The following is a 17636-nucleotide window of genomic DNA, read 5'->3' on the forward strand; positions in this document are numbered from 1 at the left end:
CATTCCTGTGCATAAATGAATTTTGTTATCAATGAAGACACATGACTAATAAAATGTGGTAGAAAGAAATGATAAGATAAATAAACTGCTTGGTTGACTCGATCCAAAGACACAACACTTGGTTCATTCTTCAAGTCAGAACCAAAAAAACATAAACATGATGTTTATGAGAATGAAAGTTATTCTAAACGGAATTTAAAAAGAAAGAAAAGAACTATACATACCTAGGTAGTGTATATGCATAACCGAGCTGAGAGAATCGTTCAGAAGCACAAAGTTACTGGCGTTTTCAGAAAATACCTGCGAACTTTGGTCCATGTTCAGAATCGGGATTTATGCACAACCTTCTATGAAACTGACGTGATACCTCATTGTTCATAATGATATACAGGGCGGCCCAATACAGCCCCGCATTGATTGAGTATGACATTTTAATTTATTAAAATGAGCTTATTTGCTGCGGTCTGTTTCGAGCTTAGAGTATAAGTGAAAAGAAGTTTAGAACAAAAATATAGAAGAGATTAAGTCAATATTTGTATGGATAACAATATGGAATTATATAATATGTCATATGCAGATAAGTACGACACTGTATACCTACTTTTGAGCCACCCTGTATAATAACAGTTCCAAGTACACAAGTGTTAAAAATAACACCACAAAATGAAGATCAACACTAATTTTAAAATCACCCAATTAATAGCGCATTTTGTCAGGGTTCCAAGTATTTTGCAGTCTCATGTTTGGAAAAGGTGCGAGAGAGATCGGTTCTTAATAGCTGATGCTGCCATATCGTATAGTAACAATAATAATAATGTTTTATTAAATCATCTCAGTATTTGACTTGCAGTTGATCCCAGTTATCATTGGAGTCTTCAGATTAAGATAGGTTACTACCTTCTTGATCACAATTGTCGCGACAGTTTTTAAATTAGATACCAGGTGCCATAGGGTGATGATGAGTATGTATATCATTTCCGTGAGTGTCTAAGTGAATAAAGTGTGGGGATCTTTATTTCGTAAAAGGGTCAGCCTATCTTTACTGTAATGTATTTTATGAAAATTTCTTAGTTGTTAGCCGGTTTAAAGGTTTATACTAATTTTCCCTGAATTCCAGATTCAAATTTGAATTTGGCATTTTGTATCCTGCCTCTGTAAGCTAAACAAGACAAAACACAAACTTTCAGTTTTATGTCCCACGTTTGGGTCGTGTAGGCTAAAGAAGATGCTGATGATGACAAGTGAATGAAATGATAGAATGAAGAAAATGGGAAGAAACGGGAGAATCCCGGGAAAATTCACGTGCACGGTGTTTGCCCACCACAAAGCTCACTTGGCGCGATTTGGGATCGAATTAGTGCATCTTGGGTAAAAGGAAACTCTAAAACTCTACCACTGAGCCACTGCGGCCCAAAATCAAAACAGGAAAAGAAACGTGTGAATATTTGTGGTCTAGTAAACTTCAGGCTATGGCTTTTATCTGGCGATATAGGAGGTTTAGTAGCGCTTTCATTGCTCTCGTAGTGAATGAGTGATGCTTTTCGTAATTTTCCAATATTTACATAATAACTCCATCAAGTGGTTTTTCTTTACTCTTCCTTATATAGCCATTTCTATAACTGTGATAGATAAGCATACTTAATAATTTCTTCGCAATTTGAAATAGTATTGCCTACGAAATAACGGATATGGTCAGAGGATATGGTTTTCCTCTTTCTGTTGTTGTTGAGGAACAGATGTATTTCAAAATAGACGAAAAATCGTTTGTGTTACATTTTGTCTATTTAGAAGTCTCAAAAACCTTGTAACTGTATGTAACTTACACCTTAACATTGGGAACACATGAACCTCCATCGGGAATCGAATCCAGGTCTCCTGCACCGAAAGGGTTACGCTATTCATTTATTGACGAAGAAGCCCTTAATTATATGTAATTCTTAGTGCGTTTACACTGAGAAAAAATCGTTATCCGGACAGCAGTATATTATACAAATATACGGAATCCTTATGTTTACTACGGAAATCAGTACGAAGCATACATTATTCATATGCTACAGACGCACTGTCCTTTTTCCGGCTTAGATGTTACATCATGCCATTGCAAGATGTCTGACATCCAATAGTATTCCGTATATTACATATGTATACGTATGTTATATACGTCACCTATATGTTACATACGTCCATCTGTATGTGATATCCTGACTGCCTATATACACGTTTATCCGGAACACTTATACAGAAAATATGTATAAAATATACTTTTTCAGTTATACGTTTGCTGTAAGTTAAGTCCAAAAACTACAGGATTTACACATGTAACCTACGTTTTTACGTATGCCACATACTTTTTTTCTCTCGGTGTAATTACTATAGCAGTATACTATGTTCCAGAGACGGAAATTTTGTAACCGAGTTGCATTGAAGTTTAATGCTCCTTTCAGAACCGAGGCTATATATGAGATGTGCATCTGTACCACATAAGCTCACACCGGGAATCGATCCCGGGTTTCCCGCACCGGAAGCGCTTATACTAGCCATTCAGTCATGAGACAGTTCTAAATTTGAGGATGCAGCACTACCTCACACTTTTCGACGTACTTTTACATTGCATTTTGTTTTCTACTGGTAGGTAAGAAAAGTTTGGAGAAAAATCATCTCAATAAATTGAAAGAGAAGGTGATTTTTCGTTGGGTCCTTCAGTGCTGGCATCACTGTGTAAGGTCAACTTATTTTAGTGTTGAGAGCGAGGGGAAAGAGGAGGGGGTTGGTTCTGTACTCCTGGGTTCGTTCTTGACACTAGCATTCCTTGATAGAGGCCTTATACTATCAATTCTCGGTATAGAAGTCTTAAATCAGGTTCGTAAGTAGGTAGCTATAAAAAGGTTTGGGCACTGTTGATATTTGGAAGAAGTCAACGCCCTCTGCCGCCCACGAGATCCGTCGTGACGTTGACCTGGATAAAATCGATACAGCGTCTCGTGCTCCAGTGGATGAGTGGTGGATGGCGCCACGTTCCAATACATGGCCAGCGGGAACGACGCCGCCTTCTTACCATAACATTTATTTGCTTCCCAGTAAAACTTACTGAAGGACCAAGGTCATGGATTTATTGGTGAAGGAACAGGGATTTCCCCTCTTCTAGAGTCCTGCCTGACCCTCATACGGAAATCTTTTTCCCCCCTTCTTCAGTAATTTCTATTAATCTATTTCAACTTTTCATAACATATTTTTTTTTTTTTTTTTTTTTTATTTTTTGAAGCGAGCAATGTGAGCTTCTACTATTCGATTCAAATGCAATTTGTATGTCTGTTTGCCTGTCTGACGATAAACTCTCATGAACTTCTCCAATTTTAATGGAACTTGGTATATGACTTTGTTCAACCTTCCGAAATAAATCAGTCGTTTGGAGTTGCAATCCATCAATAAAATTGTATGGTATATTATTCACTCCATGCTGCAAGTTTGCACATATCCTTCAAAACAATTTCCCAATATAAAGTATTAGCGTAAGGGCCGGATTAAGGGAGAGGCTTAGGGGGGCTATAGCCCTGGGTCTTCAGGTAGACAGGAGGCTCTACTGTAATCAAAATCTCAACTAGTTATCTAAAAAGAATCATGAAGATACAATCATTATCATAAGATAAAATATGACCAAAAATATTAAGCATATTCCATTAACTTTTCTACTGTAATTTCACAGAATTGTATTACGTGAAGTCAGCAAGGGGCACATTTTTTCTAGCCCTGGACCTCAAGATGGGTTAATCCAGCCCTCATTAGAGTCAATTATCCCCCTCGCGGGGTGAAATTTTAAAAAAGTACCAGTTTAATATGTTCCGTTTGTCAGTCATTTTTTACAATTACTCAAGCGCTCTGAAATCGATACAAATAAAGAAAAATAAGAAAATAATAAGTAATCTATATAAATAAAAATTAAAAATTGCTATTGAGTGCTGAATTTGGTTTTAAGCGGCATCGGAAGTGTCACTGTTCATTTCAGCAATCCCGAAAACTATGGATTCGACACTAATATCGGTCATTTTCGATCATTTAAACGACATCGGAAGTGTCACTGTTCGCCTCAGCGACCACGGGAATTATTGATTCGACACTAATATCGGTCATTTTTGATCATTTTTTATATACCTCCCCTCTCCCAAGTTGCGGGGCTGAATTTGGTTTTAAGCGGCATCGGAAGTGTCATTGTACATCTCAGCGACCCCGAAAACTATGGATTCGACACCAATATGCGTCATTTTCGGTCATTTTTATATATATCTCCCCTCCCCCAGGATCGAACCTCATCTAAGTTGAAAATTTGATCGAGATCGGTTGTGTGGTTCAAGAGTTGTCACGAACATAGTCACTTTCATTTTTATATATATATATATATATATATATATATATATATATATATATATATATATATATATATATATATATATATATATATATATATGTGTGTGTGTGTGTGTGTGTGTGTGTGTGTGTGTGTGTGTGTGTGTGTGTGTGTGTGTGTGTGTAAAAAAATGATTTTAATAAAACATAGTGTATGTTATCTTCAGGGCATCCGGATCATTCCCACAGGTTTTGGTTGTAATCTGTTAAATATAAACTAGTAAAAGGAGGGGGAAGCTCCCTCTAACTTCAAACTTTTCTTATTTCAGTCACTGGTTGTTCCCTCCAAGCCTTCACCTCCTCTGCAAATTTCGAGCACGCTACTCACAGCTTCTACAAAGATCTATTTAACAGATTAACGACAAAGTATTGTGAAACTAAAAACGCACGAAATTTTGCATGTCTGCGTCAAGACAAGCCTGATCAGTGGCGTACACAGAATTTCATCAAATGGGCTTCCAAGTTTGTTTCAGATTTTTTTTTTTTTTTTGTGTGTAGTATGTTATATGGTAAATGTTCCTTTTTTATATATTTCATTGAACGGGATAGGGATTAAGTTATGGAACTTCCCTTTGAAAATAAAATGAAATTAAATCTTTGAGTGTAACGTCTTACGACTATGCCCTTTACGCTAAGGGAAACGATGATTAAGGCAAGTGAATGATGATGGAAGAATTAGTGGGATGAGAAAGTGGGAAGAAAAGGGAGTACCCCGAGAAAATCCACGGACGCGATGTTATTAGTGCTCGAAGTGGAAAAAAAAAAGCAGAGGCAGTATGTTTTATTACGATTTTGACTCGACATACCAGCTATCTAAATGTTGAAATACAGTGAGGGTTCGTTGCCTAAAAGATTACATTTCTATTTACATAGAGACTGAAATCCCTTGCAAACCTTCTCTATAGTTACGGGAAGGGGACAAACATGGAGAGACTTTGGTAGCCCGCTAGCAACTTCCTGAAAAAAAAAATTAAAATATCCCCTTATGTTGTATTATAGAGAATTATACACAAAAATTCTCAAAAACCGAGTTTTTATATTAAGAATTTCTTGTGGGAAAACTCGCGGAACCCCCCGCCCTTTACTCGACTGAAGAGTATTCCAAACCTCTGGAAGATATGCCCCCACAGCAAACACTCCCTAAATTCGCCCATGCTCGAAACACGACATTTATATGCATTAAGGCAAGAAGACATACACATAGAGGAAGGTTACCAAAGAGCACGCACTTAATATTCATCTTGAAAAAGCTCCAAAAATAATAAAGCAAAAATTATATAAATTGAATATAATTTTAATTGAAGTTTCAGCTACATTGTAAGAAATGGAAAACTTTACTACTAAATGTAGATATGGAGATATACGTTAAAAAGTGAAAAAACCCAAATGCGTACTCTTAAGAACCACTGTCCCAAAGAGTGCGTTTCGTGGTCCCTAAGAGGGCGCACTCAACACCTATCATACTTGAAACCCAAATCCCCTTCGTAAGACGAACACTGATCATGTCACCATCGTTCACAATTAATGCACTGACTCCAGTCCTCGTCAATTGGTTCTTCATACAATTCGTGACACATTGGGCTTGAAATTTGGTTGATCTCAGCTGCAGTTTTTCTGTTGAAGTGGATGGCTCATTGAGATGATGAAAAAGTTTTCTCTTTGACTTAACATTTCCTTTAATTCGTTTGCTCTGAAGGACCTTGTGAAATGGAGCACTTGTAAAAATTTCAGATCGAAGTTTGGTACGTGCAGTTTGTCGTATTTCTTTTATTTCGGAAGAGAAATGATGTATCTCGGATGAACAGGCGTGTTTGAAGTTGCGGCTTCTGTAAGTGTATGACGTTTCCCTTTCTCTATTGTATTGCCATACCATGAAAGGCAATAGCAAACTACCATGGATTCACCATGCCTGGGGATCTTCGGACAGAACAGAAGATCATCATCATCATTATCATTCTAATTCAATAAATTTTGTAAATTGAAAATACTTCTTATAGAAGTTGATGCTTGAATCGAAGACAAACAATTGCAAATAATTCTACAATCCATTCAAATATTCTGTTACACTCCGCTTTCTTAAACTAACTAACTACAGAGAATAACCATATAGTCTGTATGATGAATGCCGCTACCTACATACACTCAAGGAGTACTCGCGCACTCTTTGGTAACCCACTAATGCGCACTCTTTAGGAAACAGCAGTCAATTCGAGTGAAATTCATCCAGGTGGCTGCATATGCAAGACCTCCCGAAATTAAGCTATGGTAAACAATTCTATATACATTCATGTTTTCTTCCATGCAACAAAGGTACTGTAGTTAGCTATTATATCAGAAAAAATTCTTAACTAAGAGTACTAAAATATTACATCAAGAATTCAAAAAAGTTATTTTTATTTGTATTTTCTGTTTGGAGCTATACGTTAACCTCTGTTTTCTTCGTATCAACACTCACACAAAGACGCATCAAACAGCGTAGCAATAATAATTCTGTGTGTTATCACTTCAGCGTAATTGGCGCTGCGCGCTCTTAGGGCGTGCGTACTCTTTGGTAACCCTCCTCTACATAAGAAAGAAACAATTCAATATGGCACATCAAAATATAAACTAGATTAACTTCTGTGAAGACATCTCATTTTTGAAAACAAAAATTAGGAAAAAGATAACAAAAATGTCGGTGTTGTCAACTTATAAATTATTTCGACATAATAAATAAAATATTTCTACCTGCAAAGCTATTCGTTAATTACTGCATATAAAAATTGAATTATTAAAGGTATATTAGCATCTACTTTCCAGTGACGATATGCCTTCATCACTTATAAACCAAAGGCGGTATGGCATACCACCGCATACCGTCTCACTTCGACCACTGGATGTTATCCAACACAAACTTACTTGGCAGGGATCGAACCAGGGACCATATTCACCAAAGGTACGTGCTTTACACTGAGCCACCCTTATGATTTTCAACTCGAGACGAGACCGAAATTTAATTAGAAATAAGCCTTGTCTCATCTTGTCTGGTCTCGATACCATCCTTAGGTGAAACTGTCGCCGTACAATAACAGTATGAGATGATAAGTTCCGACTACTTTGCTAGTTTCGGGCTTGGAAAAAGCATGAGAAACTAATTAACACCTTCTGCTATATCTAAATAATGATTATAATAATTTTTGAAACTAGGGAAATTCAATAATGTTTTGATACTTTCAGTTGACCGCAAATGTCACTGAAATCTTCCGATAATTACTCTTTTACTGACCGCAATTGTCACATGTTGGACTTGTCTCAACGCCGTGTAATCTTACATATTACCTGCAATTAAGGAATGCTATCGTCATGAAGCCAAGTCTCTTCATGGAGAAATGTGCAAGATTTCGTATTACTTTTAAACACGAGACTTTCCAGGTTTTAAATTATGATATTTTCTAGGTAACAGTGCATATCTCTATAACAATGATTCTACATCGGTGTGCCGCGGAAATTTGCAAGCAATGTGACATTGAAGGTGGGAAATAAATGAAAGTAATGTAATTCAAGAATTACGGATTACGGATCAGAGACTTGGACATTGAGAAAAGCTGAACTATCTAAGCTGGAAATGTGGTATTGAATTGTGGTGTTGGCGCAGAATGCTGTGCATATTCTGGACCGAAAGGAAAAAGGAACGAAGACGTAAAAGAAGTTAATGAAAGACGACAGATCATGAAGATAATATGAAAAAGAAGAAACAGCATGCTTGGCCATCTTATTCGGCACTCCAATTGGATCACCGTGCTGACAGAGGGAAAGGCAGAAGGAAAACCAGGAAGAGGAAGATCAAGGATAAAATATTTAGATGCAGTTACGAAGAAGAGACTTTATCAAAGTATGAAACAGCTCTCCCAAGAGAGAGAGAAGTTTTAAAATTTTCATGTTGCCCACCAACCTATGATTGAGGAGAGAAAGAATAATTCAATATAAATTTGGAGAGTAAAAGGAATAAAGAAAAAATATTCCCAGGCCTAAAAATATTTATTTACCAGAGATGCTAAAGAATGGCCACTATAGTTATTAATGAAAATCTACGACAGTGCTGTCAACACGTGCTACTGATACTCAATAGAAGAAATTGTACCGTGACCAAAAGAAGAAGAAAAGGTTGTGAATCACTGCTGTAAAAATAATTGGCGAAGCAGTGAGAGTGTTATTATTGACTCTAGAAGAAGCAAAAGGAAAAGAAAAACAAACTTTATTTACGTTCTTTATTTACTGACGTTCAGTTTATTTCATAATTTTGTTGATTGGATCTTCTTGATTGATATTATTAACTTTAAGATTTACTCAATCTATTTTCCCTCTGAGATTCCATGTAAGTTAATATTGAGTCTATATTTGAACTATATATTTGTATTTGTTCAATGTGGTATCCTGCATAATTGGGGAAAGTTTCATTTCAGTACTTTTATACTTCTTTTGTAAGGGGGGGGGGTACGGGGACTCAATGGTAGAGCGCTTATCTCTGGTGTGTGGGGTCCCCGGTTCAATCCCCAGCCAAGTAAGTTTGTAGTGGACAATATCATGTCTGTGAGTTTCCTCGGGTACTCCCATTTCCTCTCACCTTCTCATTCCACCAATTCTTCCATTATCATTCACTTGTCTTCTTCGTCTCCCTTAGCCTAAAGGGCATAAACGTCGGACGTTAAACTGAAATATTTAAATGTATTTCAAATAGTATTATTCATTTTTTTCATCCCCCTTTCAACCTTCTGTCCTGTTGGTTTCCCTCCTAAAGCTATACAAATAGCAAATTTCAATTTTCCATGTTCAACCGGAAATACCCGTAATTTTATATCAATAGATCAGTTCATGCAGGGGCGTACGCAGGGGGTGGGTCCTGGGGGTCCGGAACCCCCGAAATCCCGACTTTTTTTTGTAAATGTAGTCTACTTTTAGGGGCAATTTTAGAAATGTTCATATAAAATTTCTACTTAAATTGCATTTGGAGCCCCCCGAAACGCTTTAGACCCCTCCCGAAATAAATTCCTGCGTACGTCCCTGAGTTCATGTATCTGTACATTAGAGATATGCTTCTGTTCTTGACAATTATTCTAATTCCTTTTCTTTTGATTTTCCAGGGAAATGTTTAGACTTTCAAGATGAAAATTCTCTCCTGGAGACTCATATTTAGAAGGTAAGGAACAGGAGGTATCTGCGTCATTATCAACAACAATCAGCATATCAAAATAACTGAGAAACTTAACTTTTTCTTTTATTTGTTAAAATGTTTGCGTGTCGCTTGAAATGAGCCAACAGTGTATTGGAGGGAATCGGGCCAATTTTTAACATGAAATTCAGCCATTATGTCTTTATTACAATAAAACAATAAAAGAATATTATATGATATCAGATTACAGACACTTATTCAACTTATCTATGAGGTGATAATGTAATATATCCATTTCTTCCTATTGTTTCCTTAAAATTCTGGAAGAATTTCTTGAAAACCTACATAAATTTATCCAAAAAATTGACAAATCTGTACAGAAAAATCGAATACGAGTTTGTGTGATTGAACCAAGTAATATCGTGCTACACTATTGAGTGAAGTTTATTTTTTATTTATTTTTTTCCTCTTAATTTAAAGAACCAAATTTACATTACACATCATGACAATTTCATTTTAAGACCATACAAGTCATGATGTGTAATGTAAATTTGGTTCTTTAAATTTAGAGGAAAAAAATAAATAAAAAATAAAATTCACTCAATAGTGTAGCACGATATTATTACTTGGTTCAATCACACAAACTCGTATTCGATTTTTCTGTACAGATTTCACAATTTTTTGGATAAATTTTTGTAGGTTTTCAACAAATTCTTCCAGAATTTTAAGGAAACAATACAAAGAAATGGATATATTACATTACCACCTCATAGATAAGTTGAATAACTGTCTGTAATGTAATATATATAATTTTTGATAACAACCTGTATATATAATATAGGGTGTTACAATATTTTGGGAACAGATTAGTCACATCAACATAAGAAAAAAAAAAACATATGCACCTATGGTCAAAAGTGGATAGTTTCAGTTACAGGGTACCGAAAACGTGAAACAAGTGAATTTTAAAAGTTTATAGCTCCAGTTCTATGCGACCTATCATAGTTGGGTCAAGACCATTGAGAAACTGGTATGTGAACTATCCAAATATAGGTAGATAATGATCAAGTACTCCCAACTCTAGAAATGATTGTGCAAATACCGGAGATTCTGAAAGATGGCTATTTGGATAGTTCACATACTAGTTCCTTAGTGATGTCTTGACCTGACTACGATGGTCCTATGATAGTGGAACTATGGACCTTCAAAGTTCATTTTTTTTCACGTTTTCAGCACCGTAATTACAAAATTATGCACTTCTAACACAGGTCCATATGAACTTTTTATTATTATTATTTTGATGTGAACAATCTATTCACAAAATATTGACAAATTTTTGTAACACTCTGTAGAGAGAGAGAGGGAGAGAGATTGATTGATTGATTTGTAAATATGATTGGTACTGCTTGTTCCATTCTATAAAAATTATCCAAAAATCAAAATTTTGAAGGTTTTTCACCTATTGTATCCCCATTGATAAAGCTTTAGTGGAGGGGTTCTCACCTGTGGTACACGAGACGCCATTAGTGGTACGTACGACTTATGTAAGTATTAATTAATAATATGCTTTGGTCTTAGGCCGGTGGGAAAGGTTGAGAAACCCTGCTTTAGTGCATTAAATACTCATCTAGATGAGTACAGGGGTCAATTTTCTTTCATAGGATAATTATACATTGATGCTTTCCTTTTAAAATTTAGAAGTAGTACATTGATTCAACTCTTAAATTTGGGAATTATCAAAAATATATATTGGTAAATGTTCTCTAAGACTTGGATAAATACTTCTCTAAATTTGATTGGCCCTTTCATTGTACAAAATTCTCAAACTAACATTTAATACTTGGCGGGAATTTTAAATTTTGATGAGAAAATTGAATTCGCGTGAGGCGCGAATTTTAATGTTGTTTAATGTTCACTAAGATAAATTGTAACAACCATATGCATAAATAGAAAATATCATCATTGTTCTTTCATTAAACATGAATAATTAGGCCTGATAGAATAGTTACGGAAATACTTCCAGGAAATTGTGAAACTACGTGAATCAAAGTTCCTTTCATACAGTTACATTTAAATGATATTATTTAGAGATGAGACAACGTCTGCTGTACGTTAAGTCCAAAAACTACAGGAATTACGCATGTAACCTATCTTTTTAAGTATGCCACCTACAATTTTTTTTTTCAGTGTAGCTTGTTGAAGTTAATATATTTTTTCTATATCTGATGGGTAGGCTATTCTGGTTTAGTTTTGTTTACGCAGCTATTTATATTTTCAACATCTTAATCAAGCTGTCCGACCCCAGGTTTGAAACCTAGGACCACCCAATTACGGATACCACTCTAACATGATTATAGCACTGCAAAGAAAAACAAACAAACAAACAAACAAACAATATATATATATATATATATATATATATATATATATATATATATATATATGGGACAGAAATGTAAATACTAACTGTATATTGCAAGGGGTCCTTCATATGTATTGTAGATTCTAAAGGGGGCCGCAGCCTGGAAAACGTGAGGAAAGACTGGAATAGATCAATGCTTGAGAACTTCAGGGGCAGCCCCCTGGCGAGCGTATAGGCTGAAAAAGAGTGGCAGGCTACTGACAAATAAACTGTGAAATGATTAATAAACCGCCACTTTTAATGATCATTTACAGTTTAGCACACTTTACAGAGGGTACGTGCGTGACAATTTATCTTCTTGTCATGGGGCACGGTGGCTCAGTGGTAAAGCCTTCATCTCTGGATTTCTGGTGCGCGGGAACCCTGGTTCGATTCCCGGCCAAGTAAATTTATGGAGGACAACATCATGTCCGTGGATTTTCTCGGGGTACTCCCGTTTCCTCCCACTTTTCCATTCCACCATATCTTCCATCATCATTCATTTGCTTTAATCATCGTTTCTGTTAACCTAACGTACATAATCGTCGGACGTTAAACTAAAAGATTTCATTTCATTTCATTTCATTTTTGTCATATATAGAAGACGACCTGAAGTAGACGGTATTCATTAAAGGGCAAAAAAGGTTGGGAACCAATGGAATTGATCATTGTTATTGTATTATGATTACTAAACAGCCTAATTTCCGAAATGACAAGCAGATCACAATTCTAAAAAGGTTAGCCACCACTGCTATACGTAATAATCAAATTTAGAAATATGCAAATGGTAATTTGTCCTTTGGTGCTGTAATAAATAACGTTACTAAATATTCTGAATGTATTGCTGATAGGTCAAGGTATATGACATTTATTCTTAACAGCTATCCAAGGTCCTTGCATGACCCTCAAGAGCAAAAAACTAGGAAAAGTAAAAAAAATCATTAAAAAATTCTGCTCCGTGACATTTTCGCTTGTTTTGTTAGTTACGCCAGTATATTAGGCAAGCCCGCTTCACCAAAGAGTAGAACTGGTTTCATACGACAAAGGCTTACATCAATCTTCAACCTTGAAGAATGACTTTTCATCTTAAGTTGCTAACATGGATTCCTATTGCCATGGAGTTACGTTCTGCAACTTCATAACAATTGCAGAATAGTTGTTGCATATTTATTGTTTCATCATATTCTTGTGTCTTAACGAAGAAAGAAGGCAACAAGTAGTCATGGATTGATATATTCTGCGAATGAACAATTACTACTAACTACTGTATGATTTAAGGAATCACATAATTCATCGCCGCAGAAACAAACCTTGTTCATTGTATTCTATTATCTGTCAAGCTAATCTACTCGGGATTCTTATTATCTATTTCGTAACATCCTACTTTATATTACCCCTTCCACTTTCTGCTTGGAATACTCAGAAGTCTCCATTCCCTTGTTTTCCCTACTAGAACCCTACCTACCGCCTGTATGAAAGACGTCTACCCCTATATTTCCACCTTATAATCCATATATGATCTTATTTTTTTGTTTTGTATTTTGATTTATCTTGGAAACTAGATAATTTTCAACCCATTCTTGGAGAATTTAGTGTAATTTCTTTTTGCTGATTTTCCATTGGCTATAATTATGATACTGGGTCGAAAACTACCCAAGGGGCAAATGCATAAACTTTAGCCGTAACAAGATACGTAAGTGGGTCGTTTTCGACCCGGTGAGCTTAAACGGGTTAACTATAGTGACGTACGCAGAAATTCGTTAAGGGGGATTCAAGCCCACAAGTTCATACAAGAGGGTGTCTATCGGTCACGAAAAAGTCACGAAATCAGAAAACGATCATGAAAGTCAAGAAATTTAGCTTTTGGGTCACGATTTTGTTCTATAAAACGTCAAAATTTATCTCCAAAAATGTCTAAGGTCGCCTTTAGACGCTACCAAATCGCAAGCAAAGCACGGTTCTATCGCATGCATGAAAATTTGGCCTAATTCACACCCAAATTCGCTCTAGAGGCTGTCCTTCAGCGGGCATTATTGAACAGTAGCGATGCAAATCGTATCGCCACTGCCGAAACCACCTACACATCTAACCAGTTTATTCAACTGTGAGAAGACACCAAGTTTTTATCGCTTCAGGAAACAGCTTTTGAAAGTAGAGATAACATAGATAAGTGCTAAAGAATGTAGACACTGTTATTAGTCTTTAAATGTTTCGAAATTTTATGGTTTGGTAAAGAAAATATCACGAAAAAGTCACGAAATTTCGTTTTGGAATTTTAGTAGACACTCTGTATAATGTCAGATGTTGTATATTAATATAGACATTTAATTTTCGTAATATCTTGCTCAAACCTTTAAACTTCGTTTGCGTTCAGCAGTTAGTAACTTTATGGTATTCGATGACCTGCTCCTGTTATGAAGTTCAGTGCTGTGTAGTTTCTAGGACACAGAAGTTTCTTGTTGCGATAGGACTTGCTGCATCCTTGCTGATGCTTTAATTAATGAAATCTCTACTTAGGGCATCGAGTAAAGATAATTAGCTACACATCCCTGAAAAAGATAATGCTTTAGAAACACACTCTTATTGTTAAAAAGCACTCTTTTCTTTGAACAAAATCCCAAAACTTCCAATTTTTATGCTAAATGAGAACGAATCCGTCTATTGAATGAGAAATGCATTAGAGAACGACATTAAATTCAGAAGCAATCGCTTCCATGTGCAATCGGTGTGAACGGCACTTTTGGCAGAATGCTCTTGCTTCGTGGATTGTCAGCAAATGAGATGATTATTGGCAGCAACAAAATGTTTTCGGCTTGACCAGTCACGTCTGTTCCTTTGGAGGAGAAAAAAAAAAAAAAAAAAAAAAGGTATCATCTTGGCGTCCGACCAAGTCACGGAAAGCTTCACAGTTAACGGAACGAAAGCTCTGAATATCAATCCGTGAATATCCTTTTGGACGCTGTTCAATTACAATGACATCATTCATATTCTTTCTAGTTTCCTATTACATCGAGAATATAATGTTAAAAATAGTATTCGTCTTGAGAAGGGCGACCCTAGGCAATTTTCTGCCCCGTGCAATGGCATGGCTTGCCACTCCCCTTTCTCCAGAAAGAATAAATCTTAAAAGCAACGATTTTAATTATGCTATTACCCCATCATGAAATTCCAAGGGGAGGGAAAGTGCACCCGCACTCATAGAGACTTAAAGACTTCAAATACAATCTCGTTGTGTCTGTTTTCTTTAAATAATAATAATTTATTATGTTAGTGAAAGATAAAGCAAACACACCTGCAGAGGAAAGATAGTATTTTTTTTTCTAGAATTCAATATCGAGCTTCAATCTGAATATATCAGTTTGCAATTTCAGTGCAACTAGCTCTTTTATATCTATTTCTTCATTTGCTTTCTACATCTGTTAAAATAATTTTAAAAAAATAAAAAAAAAAAACTTGTTGCCACCTCCAATGATAAGAAACTTGTTTGTGACAAAAACAAGACTAGTTTTCATATCAAAACTTTTCACGAACTAAATGAAACAGGTGTTCGCTACTGTTCGAGAATTGAGTTCTTGACTATTTAACAACTAAGCAATTCATGCTAGAACTTGTTTGACCATTTTTTTTTTTAGCACTGTTCATGTAACAAACTAATACGACCTAAAGATGATTTATGAATATAATATTCAAATAGAAGGTCAGCATACTAAATTTAACTACCATCGTCATGAAGTTTGTTTCCAACAAGAAATATTTAAATAATATAGTTATGACAGATTTTGTCGTCCCTTGCAAACGCACATATTGCACATATGGTAGAGACGGCCCTGCATCTTGATATCCCAATTGGAAGTATAACCTAAGATGCATTTACGACAGAGATACCACAGGAGAGATGTTAAGAAAAAAATAATTAGCTTTTGAACAACTTACCAATTTAAAAATCTGTACAAAATTGTACAATTTATGCAAGGAAAGCTCTTTTTAACCAAGGCCATATTCAAGAAGGAAAAAGGCTACAGAGCAGAAATATTGAGAAGTACAAAAATGGTTCAGCTTTCCCATAGAGGCAGGGGTATGTTACTAGAAGCATTGAGAGTGTTGCATTATGACCTATGTGGAGAACCCCCTGTTTGTGAGAGTCCAAAAATATCTTACGTGAAGAATATTTAGAACTTCTGAACTTAATGATAATGATGGAGATATACCCTAATATATGTACGGCATTCGTGCAATTATATATTACTAGCAGATTCCCATTCCTTGTACAGGGAGAATACGTTTTATTTTGGACATAAAGGGCAAGGGGGATCAATATGGATTTAAACGACATCGGAAGTGTCATTGTTCGTCTCAGCGACCCCGAAAACTGTGGATTCGGCATCCCAGGTGCGATCGTCATCTGTATTGAAAATTTGATTTAGATCGGTTAGGTGATTCATGAGATATTAAGTTGTATTTATTTTTATATATCTCCCCCTCTCCCTCTGATAAATTCTACCGTCATAGTTAAAAGATAAAAAACATGCCAGGCCAGAACCTCATCTATGTTGAAAATTTGATCGAGATTGATCGGGTGGTTCAACAGTTATGAAGTCACATTAGTCACTTTTAATTTTATATATTAGATTTCAGCCATTGTCCATTCACTGCATGATCAAGGTCTTCCCAACCTTTTTCCTCAACCATCTAAGGTATCTTGAGCAATATTTTCCCATTCCGTTCTGCTTATTGATTTTGCTATAGTACATTGTACGACGAATTACCCCCAGGTTCAGTCCAGGGCTGAATTAAAGCATCTAGAGGCCCGGGGCTAGAAGAAAATATATGGCGTCTGCTTACTTTGCCTAATACATTTCTGAGAAAGTACAGTTGGAAAGTTAAGGGAATATGTTTCATATTTTTGGTCATATTTTATCCTATGATGATGATTGTATTTTGTCTGATTCTTTTTAGACAGCAAGCTGAGATTTTGATCAGAGTGGAGGCCCCTGGTCACCTGGAGACCGGGGCTACCCCCTAATCCCCCCCCCTTAATCCGGCCTTGGTTCAGTCAATGAATGTTTTCGTCCACTGATTGTAATTATTTCTCCTTGCCATGTCCAACCTATTTCCATTTTAGTGCATTTATTTTCATGACGATATCTGACTTTTTTCATCTTCCTGACATGTAATTTTTTTTCTTTCTCTGTCATTCATTTTTAGCACATTCCTAATCGTACGTCCTCTTGTAGTCTGCAGAAGGTCAATGTTTTACTGTTCATGACCCCGATCCATATGTCACAACAAGTAGAATACATTCTTTGAAAGTATATCGCTTTAGTCACATAACAGTTAGCTTTTCAATATGAAGCTATTCCTTCCAAATGCATCCCAACCAAGCTTAATATTTTATTAATTTTTGTAATGATGCCATACGTAGAGATCTTTCGTTCCAGGTATTATTTTTTTTCTAATTCTGCATTTTCAACTTCTTGGGATAAAGAAAAAACGTGTTGTATTTCATCCAACAGTTTACACACCAGAAAAGTCTTTAAGTTTTACGTTCCACGTTTATGCCAGCTAGGCTAAAAGAGATTATACAACAGCAGAGTTCTATATGGCTCCAAAGTTAATTTGACATAGAAACAGAAGATTCGTAATGCAGAACAAATTAAGGGCCTTCACTGCAGCGAAATTAAACTA

General features: G+C 35.9%; 1 protein-coding gene across 3 annotated transcripts in view; it reads left to right on the top strand.

Annotated features, from left to right (window-relative positions):
* Positions 1–17636, top strand: part of DAAM (disheveled-associated activator of morphogenesis-like protein) — a 254175-nt gene that overhangs the window by 54323 nt on the left and 182216 nt on the right. For all 3 annotated transcript variants that reach the window (XM_081726067.1, XM_081726068.1, XM_081726069.1), the window contains one exon: positions 9522–9577. The gene's annotated coding sequence lies outside the window, so the exon portion shown is untranslated. The remainder of the gene's footprint in view (positions 1–9521; positions 9578–17636) is intronic.

This window comes from Thermobia domestica, chromosome 9 (genome assembly GCF_964235325.1).
Source record: "Thermobia domestica chromosome 9, izTheDome1.hap1.1, whole genome shotgun sequence".
Taxonomy (NCBI): Eukaryota; Metazoa; Arthropoda; class Insecta; order Zygentoma; family Lepismatidae; genus Thermobia; species Thermobia domestica.